The following is a 19,268-nucleotide window of genomic DNA, read 5'->3' as shown; positions in this document are numbered from 1 at the left end:
CAACACATTAGAATATCTACCAAGTTTCTATGCCATACGACAGGCCACACAAGACCTCTGTGACTAGCTGTACTTTAATTATAACCACCCGGTATATACTAGGGATATTCGGAAAGTAAGTTCCGATCAGTCAAGAAATGGAAACCGCTGTGAAATTCTAATAAGGCTTTGCACATACGTTTTCGACAGTGTCTCCAGTATACCTGTCGGTTACATCACTTCGCTCTTTTCAGTTCTGAACGCATGGTCAGCACGTTAAGATGCGTAGAAAGTAGCGTCTCCCGTCAAGTATGAGGTCCTGGTGAGAGATTTCGCCTGACGTTATGCAGCCCATATTACAGAACTGTCATACGGTTCCTACTTTGTGACAATTCTCGGTCGCAATCTGCAGGGGCAAGTAAAATGCTCCTGCAGCGTTTTCGAAGGGAAGTGTTTGATCACCCGCTCTACAGCCCGTAATTGGCTCCCTCTGTTTCATCTCTGTTCACATTAACTACAGTCTATGAAGACAAAATTTTCGTACAGACAACTAGCTATAAATGAGCGTAGAGAATGGGATGAGAAGTTCCGCCTTATGCAAGACACCTTTTTTCTTTTGTTTCACCCATACATGTTTCAGCCCTTCTGTGCTATCGTCAGTGGGTTCTATTTTTATTTTTAACTGTAAATTTATAGTTAACTTATTAACATTTGCGTCGTTTACCACATTATGTAAAAGTTGCATTTATAACTTAATTGGCGAAATGTGGGTGTAATCATAAGTAACATACCTTACTTGATGTTATTGTCAACTTGTTTTGGTAGCTGTTGTGCTACACAATATACAACTTGTCATCTGCAAACAGCAAAACGTAATTTATTTTCTGTTTGTTATGCATTTACAAACGGAAATAAGACTGTATCACGTTTTCTTTCTGTAACTTACAGTTTTGAAGTTGTGGTACGTTTTCCTGTGTTGCTGGCGAAGGAAATGGCTTACTTCTTCGCCTGTGTTCGAGGGGCAATGCAGTTTTTCCGATTACTCAAAACATAGGCGGAGTTTTCGCTGCCATTACGTGTTGTTGTAGCTGTGTGACGTTCATTTGTTTCGTAGCGTGTTCTGTTGGGTGAGGCGCGCGAGTTTGAATTGTATTTGGTGTTAGTGGTGTGTGGTTTATGTGGGGTGCGTGTGTGTGATGAGTACTGGGGCAGAGAGAGAGAGAGAGAGAGAGAGAGAGAGAGAGCGAAAATGGTTCTGAGCACTATGGGACTTAACTTCTGAGGTCATCAGTCCCCTAGAACTTAGAACTACTTAAACCTAACTAACCTAAGGACATCACACACATCCATGCCCGAGGCAGGATTCGAACCTGCGACCGTAGCGGTTTCGCGGTTCCAGACTGAAGCGCCTAGAAACGCTCGGCCACTTCGGCCGGCTGAGAGAGAGAGAGAGAGAGAGAGAGAGAGAGAGACTGAAAGAAAGAAAGAGAGAAAGAAAAGATAGAGAGAGAGAGGATTTGTTTGTGTGTGTGTGTGTTAGTGTGTTACTTACATAGTTCTTCTATTGTGGCGAAGAGGGTTTTGTTGCACAGTGATGCGTATTCATTGAGTACTTTCTTTCCTTGGGCTATTGATTTTTGGATGTGGTAGTTTTCTTCTATAGTTAATTTTTGGTACAGGCTGCTGCTAGTTTTTAGGATGTGAAGGTCAGTTTCAATGTTTGTTGGGTGGTGGTTGTGTGCTACCTGGTGGTCTGCAAATGTAGAGTGTGTGCTATTGCTTTTCAGTGCTCTGAGGTGTTCATTAAATCTGGTTCTGAAGGTCCTACATGTTTGGCCCACATATACAGATTGACAGCAGTTGCAAGTAAGTTGGTAGATGCCGGACTGGCTGCATTTGTCAGTGTTGGTGGTATTCCTTCCGAGCCTGCTCTGTATTGTGTTGTTGGTTCTGTATGCTATGTAGAGTCCTTGTTTCTTTAGTATATTACCCACCCTGTGTGTGACTTTGTTGTTGTAAGTCATTATGTGCCATTTGTTGCTTACTGTCTTCTGATTTGTTGTGTGATGAGTTGTGTTTGTATGTGTGTGTGCTTCATGGTTATGTGCTGTTTGTTTTTGTATTTTGTGGTTTATTTTGTCTACTCTCTTTGCATCATATCCGTTCTCTTGTGCAATTTGTTTTATTGTGTTCAGTTCTTGTGTGTAGTCATGCTTGTTCATGGGTATTTTGTTCCGCCTGTGATGTAAATATCTGAAGCTGGCTTCTTTGTGGGTTATGGGGTGATTGGATTGGTTATGAATAATGGTGCTGGTGAGTGTGGGTTTTCTGTAGATCGTGAATTCATGTTTGTTGTTTCTCTTGTGTATAGTGAGATCTAAGAAATTAAGGTTTTCATCTGTTTGTGTTTCTATGGTGAATTGTATTTGTGGGTGGATGGAGTTTATGTTATCATGAAGTTCTTTTATGCGAGACATGAATTCACAATCTACAGAAAACCCACACTCACACAAGAAGAACTGCACCACAAGATGATTATGAGCGTAGAGAATTGGCGAGAAGCACTGGCGGCTGCCTTCTATGACGAGGGTATTGAAAAGTTGGTACAACGCTACGACAAATTGCTAAGTCGGAGTGGTGACTAAATAGAGCAGTGGGTGGAAGCTGTAGCTAACTGTTACAGATAAAATATTTCTGATTTCATCGTGGTTTCCATCTCGCGATCAATCAGAACTTACTTTCCCAATAGCCCTAGTATATATATAAGGTGTTTCTTTTGACTTGAGATCAGAGAATGCCTCGAAAACGACGCATCGTACGGGAAAAAAGGATCTAGGTGATAAGCTAATACTGGTAGAGTGGACATCTGTCTATGCTACAGGTGGCCATCTCCTAAGCACACATCGTTTGTGGGCGGGGTCAGCTTCATATTTTCAAGTGGAACCACCTCCCACCCATTTTTATTACATATTCGGATTCTACGCTAAACGTACGTAGGTTTTGAGGATTCATCACAACGAACCCCATAGGGAGCAAAAAAACTGCTTACCATACAAGTAGCTAATTGTCCAGCAATGTCAATGTCTAGCATTACATAGGAGAAATGCTCATGTGAAAAAAAAAGTGGATGAAATTGCGAACATGTAATAAAGATCTTCGAAGTCAGTTGTGATCAACGAGACAACGTCGGTCCAGTGAAGAAAATAACAAAAATGCACTTTTATCTCGTGAAATTAATCGAATACTTGGAAAAATACACTCCAAGACAAAAAAAAAAGACGCATCCCGAAGGATTTATCCGAAAGGGTCGGAAATCATTAGATTTCGATGTACATGAATAGACAACCAAACGATAAGAATTTCAGAAAAATTGCGTGATTTATTCAAGAGTAAGAGCTTCACAAATTGAGCAGGTCAATAACACGTTGGTCCACTTCTGGCGCCTATGCAAGCAGTTATTCGGCTTGGCGTTGATTGACGGAGTTATTGGATGTGCTCCTGTGGAATACCGTCCCACATTCTGTCCATTTGGTGTGTTAGACCGTCAAAACCCCGAGCCGGTTGTAGGGTCCTTTCCCATAGTGCCCCAAACTTTTTCACTTCAGGAGAGATCCAACGACCGTGCTGGACAAGGTGGGATTAGCAAGCATGAAGACAACCAACAGAAGGTTTCACCATGCGAGGGCGAGTATCACATTGCTGAAATGTAAGTCCAGGATGTTTGTGTACATGAAGGGCGACAAAACTGAGTGTGGATAATCGTCGACCTACCGCTGTGTAATTAGGGTGTCGCTGATCACGTACACGTCCTGAGCCCGGAATGTCACTACTTCAGTAGAATTTTCTTCAGTGGTGAGTCCCGTTTGGAATTGAGCCCCGATGTTCAGCAAAGAAGTGTCAGGAGACGCCTAGGCCAGCGGTGGGATACCAACCTGTCTTCCGTCATCATGGTCTGGGGTCATATTTCACTTCATAGCAGGACCCCTTTGGTTGTCAGTCGCCGCATCCCTATAGCACAGCGCTATGCGACGATATTCTACTGCCCGTTTTTTGTCCTTCACGTTAAGACATCCTCGGCTTGCATTTCAGTAAGATAATGCCCTTCAGCACACCGCAACAGTTTCTACTACTTGTCGTCGTGCTTGACAAATCATACCTTGGCCAGCAAGGTCGCTGGATCTATCCCCAATCGAGAAGGTTTGTAGTGTTGTGGGCAGGGCTTGCCAACCAGCTGGGGATTTTGAAGATCTAATAGGCCAATTGGACAGAATTTGGCACGATATCCCTCAGGAGGATATCCAGAAACTCTATCAATCAATGCCAAGACAACTACTTGCCTAAGAGCCAGAGGAGGACCAATGCGTTATTGACTTGCTCAATTAGTGAAGCTCTTTTTCTTCAATAAACTATCAAACTATTCTGAAATTATATTCATTGTTTTGTGTACGTACAGCACATCTACCTACTTCCGTCCCATTCGGATAATTCGTTTGTGGCTTGTAACTTTTATGTATTTATATCCTCTATTAGTTCATCGCTTCCTTCCCCCTACCTCTGTCCACCTTCTCCACCCTCGTCACTTTCTGCAAGGCTCCTCCTTCCCCTCTCTCTGTCTGTCTGTTACTCCGACCTCTCTCTGTCCATCTTCTCCACTGTCTGTCTGTTCATCTCCGCCTTCGACCGACCGCCATGTCATCTGCTGCCAATGACGTCATCGGATGCGATATGGTGGGGCATGTGATCAGCACACCGCTCTCCGGTCGTTGTTGGATTTCTTGACCTGAGAACTAACACTGATCGGTCGAGTACCTCCTCAGTAGGCCTCACGAAGCTGAGTACACCCCGTGTAGTCCTCCCGCCAAGGAAATATCCCTGGCAGTAACGGGAATCGAAACCGCGTCTCCCTCATTTCAGTCAAATTACTGTTACTCAGATAAATCTTTTGGAAATGACTGTCAACAGGCCAAGCGGTTCTAGGCGCTTCAGTCCGGAACCGCGCGACTGCTACGGTCGCAGGTTCGAATCCTGCCTCGGGTATGGATGTGTGTGATGTTCTTAGGTTGGTTAGGTTTAGGTAGTTCTAAGTTCTAGGGGACGGATGACCTCAGATGTTAAGTCCCATAGTGCTCAGAGCCATTTTTTTTTAACTGCGAACAGAGTCGGTGTCAAAGTTTCACCTGAAAAAAAAAATTCATTTCAGACACAAAAACAGCTTAAAAATTCATAGAATCATAAATAGGTAAGGAAGAGCGAGTTAGTAAATTCAAATATCTGACAGAAATTACAAAGCAGAAGGGCGCAGATAAAATTTCAATAGACGTAAGAGTTAATAAAATGGAAAACTATATTGTCTGATAAAAAGTATCTTCCATGAGAAATGCATATATAGAAAAAACAAAACTGATACACTATAATACAGTGATAAGACCTGAATATGTATATGTATGTGAATGCTTAATGACGAATTAAAAGTTGGACAGAGTAGAGGTACCTGAAACATGGATTATTAGGCAAGTAATGGATGCAATACAAACTATAGGTGGTCGGAAAATGGAAAGTACAAGAAGATCTACGAAAATGTAGAGAAATTATCAGAAGTAACTGAGAAGCGAGAACTGACCTTTCTTGAATACCACTGCCGAATGAAAAGAGAGAGGACTATCTAAACAAATACTGTTGTATTTCTGAAAAAAAAAGATATCGATAGAAGCATAGATTTCTGAAATTAGTAAACAAAAAGAAAGAAGAGGAACTGACGTTGTTATATCGTCCTATGTGGTCAATACGAAGACAGATAACAACATAGAAAGAAGAGTAACTGAAGTTGTTACGTGGTCCTAGTTGGTCAATGCGAAGATAGGAAACAACACAGAAAGGAGAGGAACTGAAGTTGTTACCTGGTCCTACTTGGTCAACACGAAGAAAAGGATCTGCTATTGTTACGTGATCCTGGTTGATAATGCGAAGATTATAGGACACTGACAGACGAAAGCAACTACTAGCATAAACTTCAACAACCTAAGTGGAAACGTAATGGCGGTAATGGCGAGAAGTTGAAACGAGGGCATAAAATCAGATGTATTGAGAATAAGATAGTGTACAATTAACCAATTAACATAATGATAAGATAATTGTATAAATTGTATGACGCCAATGAACCAGCTGATAAAATTTGGATGATTTTTTTTTTTTTTTTTTTTTTTTTTTTACTGGGAGACATATACTTCCAATTAGAAAACCATTAAGTTATAAATCCGACCTTCGTTCAGTGGACATTGGATCAGGAATTAGTAACATGGATTGGAAAACAAGGAAATAAACCAGGGAAAATTCTCAAGTGGAGAAAGTAAATGTGCATTTAATGAAAATGGAATTTAAGTTGTCAAGATACGTAGCTAAACGAATTTTTAATATACAGACCAAGGAAGATCTTTGCTGGATTGAAAAAGACAGTAAAAAACACCGAAGTAATAGGATAATGCAAGGTGTGTAGATGACATTAGAAAACAGCGTATGGTTGTAGAACTTCACCAAGAAATGGATGTCGAATGGATGAAATACATATAATTACAGCCTAATGCAAGCACTAGTAGAATGCAGCACCACGTTTCTTTCTTCTAATCTGTCTATGCCGTCGTCCGAAGAGTGAGGTCCCAGGTTACTGTTGGTACCCCACGACAGATCCACCAGCTAAAAAGAGTCGACACGCCCACTGATCGTCGATTAAGGCTGCAGCATCAACCTATCTCAGAACTGGCAGTGCTCACATTGTTAGTTATAAATGTATACCAAAGTATAAAGTTAAATATACATTGCTAATTCACAGTACTGCGATACCATTCAAGTATAATAGATGATATTGTGCTCGGCGACATTAATAAACATAAACTGGCGATTCAATTGAATATGGATTGCATCCGCGATAAGTATTAGAGACCAGCGGAAAAATGTCCCGATCGGAGCACAAAAAAGGCGAATTTGTCCCTTTTACTTACAGATTCTGACTGAAAAATGGGGTACCAGTTGTGTTATACTGTCTTCTACAGCACCTTTGAAAATTATTCCAAAACTTTTGCCACGCGAACGTACCCCTTTTCAACACGCCACTCACCTCTCACTCCCACAAGCTCCCCTAACTGTCACAGCCACATTATCTTTCGTTCTGTGCTACTATTATAGTCTCCTGTGACTTTCACTATTTCCCTCTTGCTCTGTCTTACTGCTATTATCTCATTAATTCCTTCCCACTGCTGCCATCTCTTCTCACTGTCGCTGTCTCTATCTTCCTCGACATCATTGTCACAGACACTGTCTCTCATTATCGCTGGCTCTCACCCACTTCCACTTTCTCCTTCTCTTTATTCCTCTGCCATTGACACTGTCTCCTTCATTCTTTTTGTAGCACTGTCCTGTCACTACCAACTATCTTCCTCTGCGACTGTGTCCCTCTGTTTCTCTCACACTGCCATTGTCTCTTTCTCTCTTTCAGTACCATAACCACGGGGTACTATCTTACAGTTTTTTTTATTTTCTGTCTCTTTCCCACTGTCACTGTCTCATTCCCTCTCAGCATAATACGGGGAGAATATGCTTGCATTCCAAAATTTTTGCGAAGATGTTTAAAAGCGCTGAGCAAGGTAGAATGATGCAGATGGTATCTCATTTTTCAGTCAGAGACTTTTATTAAACAGGAGCAAATTCGCTTTTTTTTGCGCTCTGGAAGGAGCATTTTTCCTCTGATTCCCTTCTTTTGACTGTTACAGCAGGGTATGTAACTCAAATGAAAATAACTTTATGGGCCAGTAAAAGTTGGATAGTTTAGTTATGTGGCGTTGAAATAACGCAAAACTATACAATTTTACACCTCAGACCGGGTTGTATGTACAGAAAAATTTCACATCTTCTACAACAATGTGGGTGTTCCCAGAACTGTCTGTCTTTAACGCAGACACTTTGCAGCATACTTCTCCGTGCTACGTCACTTTATAAACTACGTTTTCGCCTCGCACCGAATTTTACATGCGTATTTTGCGAGTACACGTAGGGTAACAGTAAAACTCTGTGTCTCGGAAGCGGATGAAAATATCAAAAATTTTTCAAGGCTGTTCGAGCCCGGGAACTTAGGAATTTATTGCAAAAATTTCAGCCATTTGTTGCGCTTAGCCTTCTTGAAATCCGCGGCACGGTTTTGTTACCCAAAAGTTTTTAAGGTTTTCTCAGGAATCACCCACGAATTAAAGGGTTCTTCCTCAAGCCCCGTAAGGTACACAGTATACAAATGGCCTCTAGCACAAGGGCTATCCAAATTACTTTACTCTACCTTTCTATCGTCAATAGAATCCGAGGTAGGAGTCCCGGAAGATTCTCGTTTTTACGCGTGGCGTTCTGAAACTTATTAGGTAGCGCATACCGTAGCGTACGTACCGAATAAAGTGTTTTACTACAATATCTGATATTTTGTGTGTGTTGTTTTACCTCCTCCTGAAGTAAATACAGATTGCTACGACAACATAAAAGGCGACGTTGACGACTGTTTTTGTCATGTAGTGCCCTTCCCTCGTTCGCCACGCAAAACGGTGACGATGATGTGTGCACGTTAATACCAATGCCTACTACCCCTAGGCCCTGGTCTGCCTTCTAGATGTTCTTAGTGTTCCCCTAGTCTCAGCGTCCCAAATATTATTTCTGTTGTATGTAGAGTACGATGTTTAACCATGTCTGAGCACCCATGGAAACTGTCTGCAACCGCAGCAGATTAAACGACTGCTGCTCTGTTTGAAAATGATGGGGAACTTACTGCCACAGCAAGCAGCACCACAGCTGGCTACTGCACCCAAGTTTCGCCAGTTTAATAACAAAGAAGAGTATCAGTCCAAAATATGCACGCAACTAGGAGCCCACTTCACCATATACAGCGTTAAAGTTGTGGCGCGTATTGACTTCTTTTTGTCAATGGTCGGAGCCGACGAGTAAGAGTGTGGGACCCTTACACGGAGTGACCCTTGCACGAAGTCACACTCTACGGACGGGGAATGTGTGAACATTTGTAAGGAGCACAGGACATTGTAGGTAGTGCACAAGGAGCTCCAGAAGTAGGATACACCGGCCTGTCCGACACTACCTGTAGCGTATTCTGGGGAAGGCCAGAGCTCATTGCCTGCACAAAGTCCCTTGCCTCCGCACCAGTTCGGAGTGTGCCGGGCTTTCTCTCAGAGTTCAAGACTGCAGTTGACCTCTGACTGAAAATACGTGTACCTTTGATACAGCGCAGAGTGCTGAGATAATGGAGTTCACTGAGACTATCTAAGGGAAGCCTTTACTAATTTACAACGGGCACCAGTATATAGTGGACTATACCAACACACAAGAAGTGATTTACTGGCATTGTGTGAACTGTAAATGAGTAAGTGCAAAGGAAGACTTTCCACAAAAAATTACACAGATTTAGGAAAAGGCAGTCATGTTTGTATTACAGATGATGCAGCAAAAGAAGTGCGATAATATTTTGTCAGCACAAAGAAGAAGGTAAAAAAAAAACGGACGCTACAATTTCATCAGTTTCCGCTGAAGGAGTAGGGCAGCCCCTCAACTGAGACTACGACTTAGTGACATAGTTAGCATCACACAGAAGTGAGAAACAATCGTTACAGCGCAAGAGGCGAAAATGTTGGAAACTACACAAGATTCCGCCGATTCTGGTATAATATTCTTCCCAAAAAGTGATTTACTGACTAATGAAGATAGCAATTTCTTACTGGCAGATGACAACAAAGGACTGAATGACAGAATACTGGTCTGCCAGCAAAAAGGGAAAAGCGTTTTCTTAAAGTGCGAATCATTCTTTATGGATGGAATGTTCAAGAGTTCGAGCAAGCAGACTGGGCAGTTGTTTATACTCGACGCCAACAGCCGATCTTAATAGTTCTTTGGAGGAAACAAACACCATTCCAGATTTTTACGCTTTGTTGCCAAATAAAAAGTGAAAACAAATGAACTTATTTTAAAGCCAGTGAAATTACCGTGCCTGAATGGAACTTTGCATTTCTCATAATGGACTTCGAAATTGCCATTGTCAAGCAGCTAACAGTTTGTTTCTTGGAATAGAGATTACTGGTTGCAACTACCACTTTAATCAGGGTTTTTGGGATCATGCTCTAGCACATCTTCCCTGCAAATGCATGATGGGTCGGTGTGTATTCAGGAGAGCACCCCTGAAAACCAAAAGCTTCAAGACTTTTATGACTATTTTGTGGACCAGTGGCTCGATAACGAACGTATGCCAAGAGAGATATGGAATTGCAGTGGAAGACGCCATCGCACTAACAGCGTCTCAGAAAGATGGAGCTGAAGAATAATTACATTAATTTAAAAAGTTATCTGAATGTTTACTCATTACTGAAAAATCGTAGTGAAAATGCAGAGTACCACAGCTACCAATCTGATCGACCAATTTTAAACTTTGATGGGAAAAGGAAAAAAGGCCGGCAATGGAGAGTGACGAAGCGATTGCAAAACTTTAAAAAAAACTTCAAACTCATGGGAACTTAAAATCATTTCTAACTTATGTGGCTTATGCACAAAAATTACAATGAAGATAAAAACGTCAGAATCATTGAAAAATTTGTAAATGTTGAAAGTGGTTTATTGTAATCACTAAGAACCTTGTAAACAGTGTAAATAAACTTCACGGAGGGTGAAAAGGTCTACCTCCTCGTGGTGTTCCCTGGAAACGATACATTAAAAGTCTCTTGAAATTTGTAAAATATTCCCCAGGGAAGATTAACAGGGCTAAATCAAAGGCCAAGCTTTTTGTAGGGAATAATCGCAGCATTCATCTAAGAGGTTCTTAGAACCAAAATATGTATAGGCGGACACCGAATACAAAATCTTAGCAGAAGAAATGCGGACAAATGACGTGCAGTTAAATCCATACATTTTCCCTCTGTTAGAAAATGGGCAAACCAGTATGAAACTGGTAAAGACAATATAAATTATCATAACAAGAGACTGGTCGCAGTTTTGTCATCTTTCCACATACGTTAAAAGCCTTTCTAGTAGCACATGTCACAGATTACAGCAAGCCTTTTGAAAATGGGGAGAGGCGTGCACGGGCGCTCACGCTCGGTCGCCGCCTAGGTTGTAAGCGCTCGCGGTGAAGTGGGATGGTCAGTCGTCGTTACGTAGCGGAGCACGGCCGAGTGGTAGCGCAGGAGAAGTGCGAACAATGAGCATCCGTCACAGCAGTGACCATGATTAGGTTCGGCGTAGCCTTAAATACAAGTGTACAGTACACATGGCGCAGTGCTTAAGGAGAGGCTCCACTCAAAAATTTACCTTTTCTTCTGCTATTTTGTCAAAAACTAACATTTTTAGCCCTTGGCTGTGTACGAAATATAGGTTGTCCCTTACATAGAAGATAATAGCAACTAACCACTTTTTGCAATGCTATTTATTTATTTAAATCTCGGCGTGACCGATTTCCAACCGACCGGTTCATCTTAAGGCGGCTAGTTCACGTTTTACATTAGCTTTCGCGTTTTGTTTTCCCAACTGCTGAAACTTCCTTAGGGTGATGACGCCCTACAACCAGAACAAGGTGTGAGACTATGTATTCTTAACTGTAACTGTGCGTCGCAACGATTTTAAGTAATGTAAACAAATTGTTAAAGGGAAGATGTTTCTGTTACTTACGTTGAAAAATGAGCTCCATTATGTTCCAGTGCAGACAGCTTATGACCTTGCAGAAGCGAAAGCTGTATGATTCACTTTTTTCTGTGTACGTAAGCACATATTGTAAATTGTGCTCTTGAAAACCATCTTTTGGTGCTCACACAATTTTTACACGCCAGATTTTGTAGGTGTATTCACAATACATAGTTCTACGGTCTCGTTTATTCATTGTATGAGAAGTATGATAATTTGTTTTCAGTCAAATTTCAATCTTAAATTTTCTTTCATTATTTGTACGTAAATTTAATGATAAAATAGACAAATTATATTTTCGATAATATTAATGCACAGAGGTATGCAAACACGTGAAGATCTCTTCCTGCGAAAATTTAATTCAGATTGCTTAATATTTATGATATAGTTGGCACTGAACTGGAAGAAACAAACTTATGGTAAATGGATTTTAACATTTTATGAAAGAAATGAATGTTACTGCAAGACACATATCCATTAAAATTCACCGGCACCAGACGTCTTCTCTTTCTGCGTCTATGAAGATCTTCTTGTAATTTCAAGATCAGGGTAGACTTTCATGTGCATTTTCTGAATAAAAACCTACTCACAATGTTCTTGAGGAGGTGCAGTGGTAGGGTTATCTGACTGGAAGCCAATGCCTATTTCTTTGGAGCTTGTGGATTTTACTGAATAGGCTCTGAGCACTATGGGACTTAACTTCTGAGGTCATCAGTCCGCTAGAACTTGGAACTACTTAAACCTAACTAACCTAAGGACATCACACACAACCATGCCCGAGGCAGGATTCGAACCTGCGACCGTAACGGTCGCGCGGTTCCGGACTGTAGCTCTTAGAACCGCTCGGCCACCCCGACCGGCGTACTGAATAGGACTTAAGTGAATTCCCTAAATATATATTTACATAGTTAACAGGCAAATTAATTGATTTCCACCGACTGGCTGCCAACTGTTTCGCTTCAGTTTTCCTGGAAGACTTGCAACTTGTTTTCTCTATGTTTACACCAAGTTCCGAGTAAAGATCGTTCTGGTTGATGGTGATAGAAATCAAAAATGATATCTGGGAAGTCTTTCGGTATGTCACAACCCCTTACGTAGTCCGTATTTCAAACATTTCTTAGACGTACTTTGAATTCGAATACAGCCAAATTCTTTTGGGATCTAAGAGCAATTAATCCAAAAATCTGAAAGAGCCATTAATTTTTTTTAAAAAGAACTGAAGTTTTAGGGTGGAGTCTCTCTTTAAAATGGTGAGTAGCCGTCTTTAAAGGTATGAAAGGTAGCATGATGGTCGGGATAGTAACTTCAAAGCGGTCAGACACATCAACATCAACGTATCAGTGCATGATGCTTAGTCTGTATGTTCATTGTATGCAATGGTGTCTTGATACGCTTAGTGTTGTATTAATATGCTTCAAAACTTTGAACACAACAAAAAAATTCAGTTTATGCCAACATTACAATAGATTTCAGGCAAAAGTGTATGGACACAGAGAGAAGCTTTTATGCGAGGTTACCTAAGAAAGTATTCATCACATGGGAGTAGAGATGTAAACGTCCTAATAATTAGCCCAACACTTTCACTAAGAAAATACATTTTTGTTTTCATTTTGAACACTCAACTTTGGCAGTTTCTCTGATTTTCGTGTTATGTTGACAGTGCGGAAACTCGGCTACGGTTAGGACTTACTCACCTACAGTGTCACGTCTCGTAGACGTGTGTTTCCTCATTGTAAATTTTAATGACTTTATAAGTCGATGTGTCAGACTTATATGTACTGCTGCTTTTTTATGCAATGAAGCCAACGACATCCATCCACGGAAGCTCACTGGCAGACTTCAACTTAAGAGCTCGAGTTCGAATTAGCATTACTCGAAAAGTAGTTCGAGACATTGATCTTTTAGTGACAGGAAAAATAAGTCATTCTCATTGACATTCTGTGTTTTTCTCTTTAACGTTTAAATAAAATGTATAACGAAATGTAAATTTGTCATTTTAAGTTTCGACCTATAACTACAATCATAAGAAATACATTTTTTCTTACTTAGCTGCACCCGTTCTTCGCATCATCAAGATATTAAAAGAGATGTTGAATTTTATTATCATTATGTTGAATTTCATTGTCATTTATCACTAATACCACAAGTTTAAAAATTAGTTTGCCACGGAACGCGGTAATGATCCACCCTGAAGTGGTAAATGGTTGCCCACTGCTGTGGTGTGAGCGCTAGCTAGCTCGCACTTGCAACTATGCTGACCTGCCAGACTTCTTAACGTGCTCGTACCTGCGGAAAGCCCGTTAGCACGAAAAGAGCCCCAGACTCTGCACGTTTCACTCGGTGCTATTAACTAGAAAATTATTCCCCAATTCTTGTCCGGAAGACATTTATTACGACGAACTTGTTCGAGAAATCGGCGAGATTTAAATTTTTTCGTCTTACGGAGCACCGTGAACAGTCATTATGCCATGTGTTGTTGGACTCAAAGGACAAACAAGACATTGCAGATTCAAGTTTTACCGCAGAGTAAGTTACACTATACAATACAATCACGCAAAGCATGTCTGGTGCAGTCATACGCGCTGCTATCCTAAAACTTCCAGATACAGATCGGAAACCAGTTTTGGTAATTGCAGACTGTCAGAGTACTGTGGAGACAGCTGATGTTGATTTTAAGGCTCCGTCTCTTTCTCTTGTTCATGGTGCACAAGGCACTGAGTCTCAAGTTAATATTAGAGTGCATAAAAACGGGGCTTAGATTAATAGTAAAATTAAAGGTACAACTTTTAAGTCACGTGGTACACGAGGTGTACCCCACAATATGGTGAGGAAGTCTTGTCCTCAGTGTTTCTCATATCATGATAAGAAAGCTTCTCCTTGTCGTGACACGAAGAGCATCAAGTGTGGTAAACGTCATACCCCGACAGTCTGTTTACTAACCTTCGTGGGAACCTTCTGCTGTAGTTCACAGACAGAAGAACAAACTTATTGTCCGATTAAGAGTGACTCGAAAGACAATTAAAATTTCATTTAGACACAGGTGCGCTTGTTTCCCGTATCAGTAAAGACACATGTGAAATGATCGTTAGCCCACCGCTACAGAAGCCTACTTCTGTTGCTGAATGGACACAAAGTATCAGTACTTTGTATGTGCAGTTTGCCGGCAATTTCTCGTGATGGAACAGTGTTTCAAGACACTTATTACGTTCTAGAAACAATACGAACATTTTTGCTTTAGAATTACTTAATTTGTTCAACATGTGCATACAAGACAATATGTTACAAATCAGGATTTGTTGCCGCATAGTAACGTTTCTGTCTTCTGTAATAAGTATAGTAAACTTCTAGAACCAGGATTAGGAAGCGCTAAGGATTTTGGGGTGCACATAACTGTTAAACACAATGCACTACCTTGATTTTATCGTGCTAGGTCTGGCCCCTTTGATATATGAGAGCCGATTGCTCAGGAATTGCAATGATGGTAAGACAATTGCGTGATACAACCCATTTCTGCAAGCCAGTGGGCATCCCCCTTGCTCGTACTACAAAAACCATCAGGAAGTTAGTCTCTGTGCGCTGATTTCAAAGTCACGGTAAACCCACAAACTGTCGTGTATTCATTTCCTCTCCCATGACCGGAGGAATTGGTGGACAGTTGGAACAATGCAGATTATTTTTCAAGATTCATTTAAGCGAGGCATACTTAGAGTTACCAATGGACGAGCAGTCCAGGTAGTATTTTGTGATCAACTTTCATCTGGGCTTGTTCCAGTTTCAGGGACTATCGTTCAGAAGTGCTTCAGTTCCTGCCATTTTTCAACGTTTCGTGGAACAATTAACAGTCAAGATTCCTTCATGTAAAACCTATCTGGACAGTACAGTTGTCATGCGTTGTATGCCTGCTGAACATTTGGCAAATTTAGAATGTTTATCTAACGTGCTTGCTACAGCCGGCTTAATGTGAGACAAGGAAAAATTCTCCTCCTTCTCTGAAGAAACTGAATTCTTAGGACATGTCAGAAATGCACAGGGCTTTAATCCTGCTAATTCGCAGCTGTCTGCGATTAAAGATTTGCCTGCGCCTAGTAACGTCTAGCATCTACAGGCCGTCATGCTGAAGTTGACGTATTACGTTAAGTTTAATGCAAACGCTGCTATGCTGAAACTGCTGCTCCGGAAAGTTGTTCTCTTTGAGTGGTCTCAGGAATGTTAGCACGCATTTCAGGAATAAAATGTTGCCTTGTTAAGTCGTCATTGTCTTATTCATTTTTATACGGCTAAACACTTTGTGTTAGCTGTTGATGCATCTTTTTACAGCATTGGAGCTGTGCTTTGACATGGAACTGGTTCAATTAATAGACTCATTGCTTTTGCCTCGCAAACTCTCCACAAAGCGCAGAGCAATTATGATCGACTTGAAAAAAGACGCTCTCGCCGTCATCTATGGTGTTATCAAGTTTCACCAACAGTAATATGGTCAGAAGTGCTACTTAATTACAGATCACTGACCTTTAACAGCTATGTTCAATCCTTCGAAGCCACACCCACCACGGACAGAGCAATCATTGCAACGTTGGGTTTTGCTTTTGTCTTATTATCCCTAGTAGTTGTTGCACAGGTCTACTGCACAACATTCGAAAGCTGACTTATTGTCTCAGTTACAGATCAGTACTGACACAGTGTCTGATTCGAATGAGGTACCGAGTTATCAAATTGATACTCAAGATTTCGAAATTCTTCAGAAACTCCCTCGCGAATTTTGGCGCATTGCTGTAGCAACTGCTTCTGATGCAACGCTCTGGGTAGTTTTGCAATACGTGCGCCATGGGGGGGGGGGGGGGGGGGGGGACAATGTAGTTTGTAGGAAATTCCCCACCCGAAGATGCGTGGATACTTCTCACGTCGTCATGCGCTATCCACGTGGTGAAGTGTTCTGCTGCTAGATACAGAAAATGAGGATGTACGGATTGTGATCCCTCACTTTCTTCAGCAGTTACTGGGGCATCGTTTGCACAAACCAACTCACCAGACGTTATTGTACCTGGCAGGAAATGGTTCAAATGGTTCAAATGGCTCTGAGCACTATGGGACTTAACATCTGAGGTCATCAGTCCCCTAGACCTTAGAACTACTTAAAACTAACTAACCTAAGGAGATCACACACATCCATGCCCGACGCAGGATTCGAACCTGCGACCGTAGCGGTCACGCGGTTCCAGACGAAGCGCCTAAAACCACTCGGCCATCACGGTCGGCCACTTGGCAGAAAATTAACGCCCTAATTTATCAAATGATCTCTCATTGTAGTGTTTGTGCGGAGCATGAATCAGCTTTACAACAACACTTGAGTGGCCACCTCCATACTGACCGTGACTACGATTACACATTGATTTCGTTGGTCCAGTTGAACACGTGATGACTGTTGGTGGTAGACGCCTACAGATGCATTTCCTTTTATAGTCTTCATGACATCTACCGTTACTGCCGGCGATATATCTGCTTAGTCTTCCTTTTTTTTTCTTTTGTCTCGCAGGTCTTCCAGAGTTCCTTCTTTTCGACAATGCACCACAATTCCCGTCAGCCGATTTTCAACAGTTTTGTGCCCACACCAGCATACACCAATGTAAGTACGCTTTCTTTTCACCCTCATTCTAACGATAAAGCTGAACGGTTCATTTGAACATTAAAAAGTTACATGGAGAAACTCAGTTCCTCCCATACACGGGTGCTAGCCTTAGATGTTCCTTTCCCCTTACTGCTCCTTATTATATGACGGGTAGCCACTGTCGTCCTCACTGTACCCTGTTGCAACATCAGCGGTCTCCTTAGAAAGGGCTCGTTCTGCCAGGTTAGACGCACTTTTAGCGGCTAGACTAAGTTTTCTTTAAAGTTTTTGGCAACGAACAGCGCTGGGAGTACGGTGTCACCACACAAGTATTGGGTCGTTCGTCTTACGTCGTTCAAGGTTCCTCTGGGCTGCACTAAGCTCACCAAAACCAACTGTGGCGCTCTTATGTCAGTGATTCTGCAGCAGAAATTTTGCCCACAGACATAGCATGCCGCCGGGGTCGGCAACAGCAGTCATATCCGCCTCTTCGCCCTTTCCGGTCGGTGCCGTCCAGAGCGGTGCCCATGGAGATGGAAGTCGCACTGCCGCTTTCGCCGTTGCCGTCGTCCCCGCCGCTCCAGCAGCCAGGGCCCATGTCCGTGGAGGCGCCGCCCCAGGCAGCCATCACGACGTCCCTGACTTTCCGCCTGCGGTCCTCCCTACCACAAAGTCTGCGTCTATGGATGCAGACTTGCATCCTGCGGCCGGTTTTTTGGCTGGTGTTCCCAGGCGGGTAAGCGGGGTGCGAACAGGGTGTTGCTGTCGACCGTCTCCACAGTCTCTGTCTCCTTGTCAATGTCCGCATGTACACCCTCCACCTTCCTCCCGCCCCGCCGTTGTCCCGTGAACTAGTACTACTAGTACTAGACGCAGCCACGAATGGGAGAGGTCGGCGAAGATACGCCCTGAATAGGTTCCACACGCTACCGCAGGCAGAAGAGTTCTTACGTCAGAGAGCAGCACCACTCGCTCCACTCTGTTATCGCCTATTAAGGCTGCAGCATCAACATAACTCAGATGCGGCGTTACCCGTATTATTAGTCGGACCTGTGTACCAAAGCTCAGAGTTAAATACTGCCTACATTGTATGTGACTGCAATTCATTACTGTTCAAGTGAAGTAGATATTCTAGTACTCGGGAACAGTAACAAAAATAAATTACCAATTCTAGTGGACATTAATTGCATCCTAGTGACGCATTAGAGATTAATGTGCTTTTCTTAAGTTACTAATATCTTACGTATGTTGTATAAACCGCTCGACCTTCTCCCGAATTAAATATAGGCCTGCTATTATACACAGAATGTAGATCAATGCTGCGGCTTCTGTTGTATTTGAAGAGGTTAATAGGAAATTCAGAATACACAGAGGGGACAGACAAGGGCACTTCGAACCACGAAGGAATGTGCGTTAAGCAATATAGTGCTGCATGTTGGGAAATATTTCAAGCAACATAAAACAAACAAATGGATTAGTGGATACACTGGACTGGAAGACGTACTAATGAAACTCAGCTGGGCTGAAAACGTGACCTGACGAACTGATAGTATATGGCCCCAGGAAATTGTTGTCAGGATCCAGCGAGGAAACAAAACATCGAGTATTTGGTCTGTTTCTGAGGAACTAACGAAACGCGACACACAGCCTGGTTGTCACTTGGATTCTATCTGTAATAGTCTTTAATGTTCCTCACTAACACTGAAATAATTTAATTTTCGTCTATCCGCACCTGGAGACGTTTGAGTAAGTCTTAGAAACGTGTAGTTCAATACTAAATAAAGGACTGCTGAGGAAAACCGTTTCGTTTGTGTGTCATTGTTTTAAATGTGATAGATATATTATAACAGGTCTTAGAATCACAGGCTACAATGTTAAGGGCCACCTAAAAATTATGCTTATTGCTTAGAACCCGGCAGATGGTGCAGAACAGATACGAGATGGTATTTCGATCCTCTATCGCAGGTGTGTGGTAGTGAAA

Source organism: Schistocerca nitens, chromosome 3, assembly GCF_023898315.1.
Source record: "Schistocerca nitens isolate TAMUIC-IGC-003100 chromosome 3, iqSchNite1.1, whole genome shotgun sequence".
Taxonomy (NCBI): domain Eukaryota; kingdom Metazoa; phylum Arthropoda; class Insecta; order Orthoptera; family Acrididae; genus Schistocerca; species Schistocerca nitens.
Note: the sequence above shows the minus strand (reverse complement) of the source record.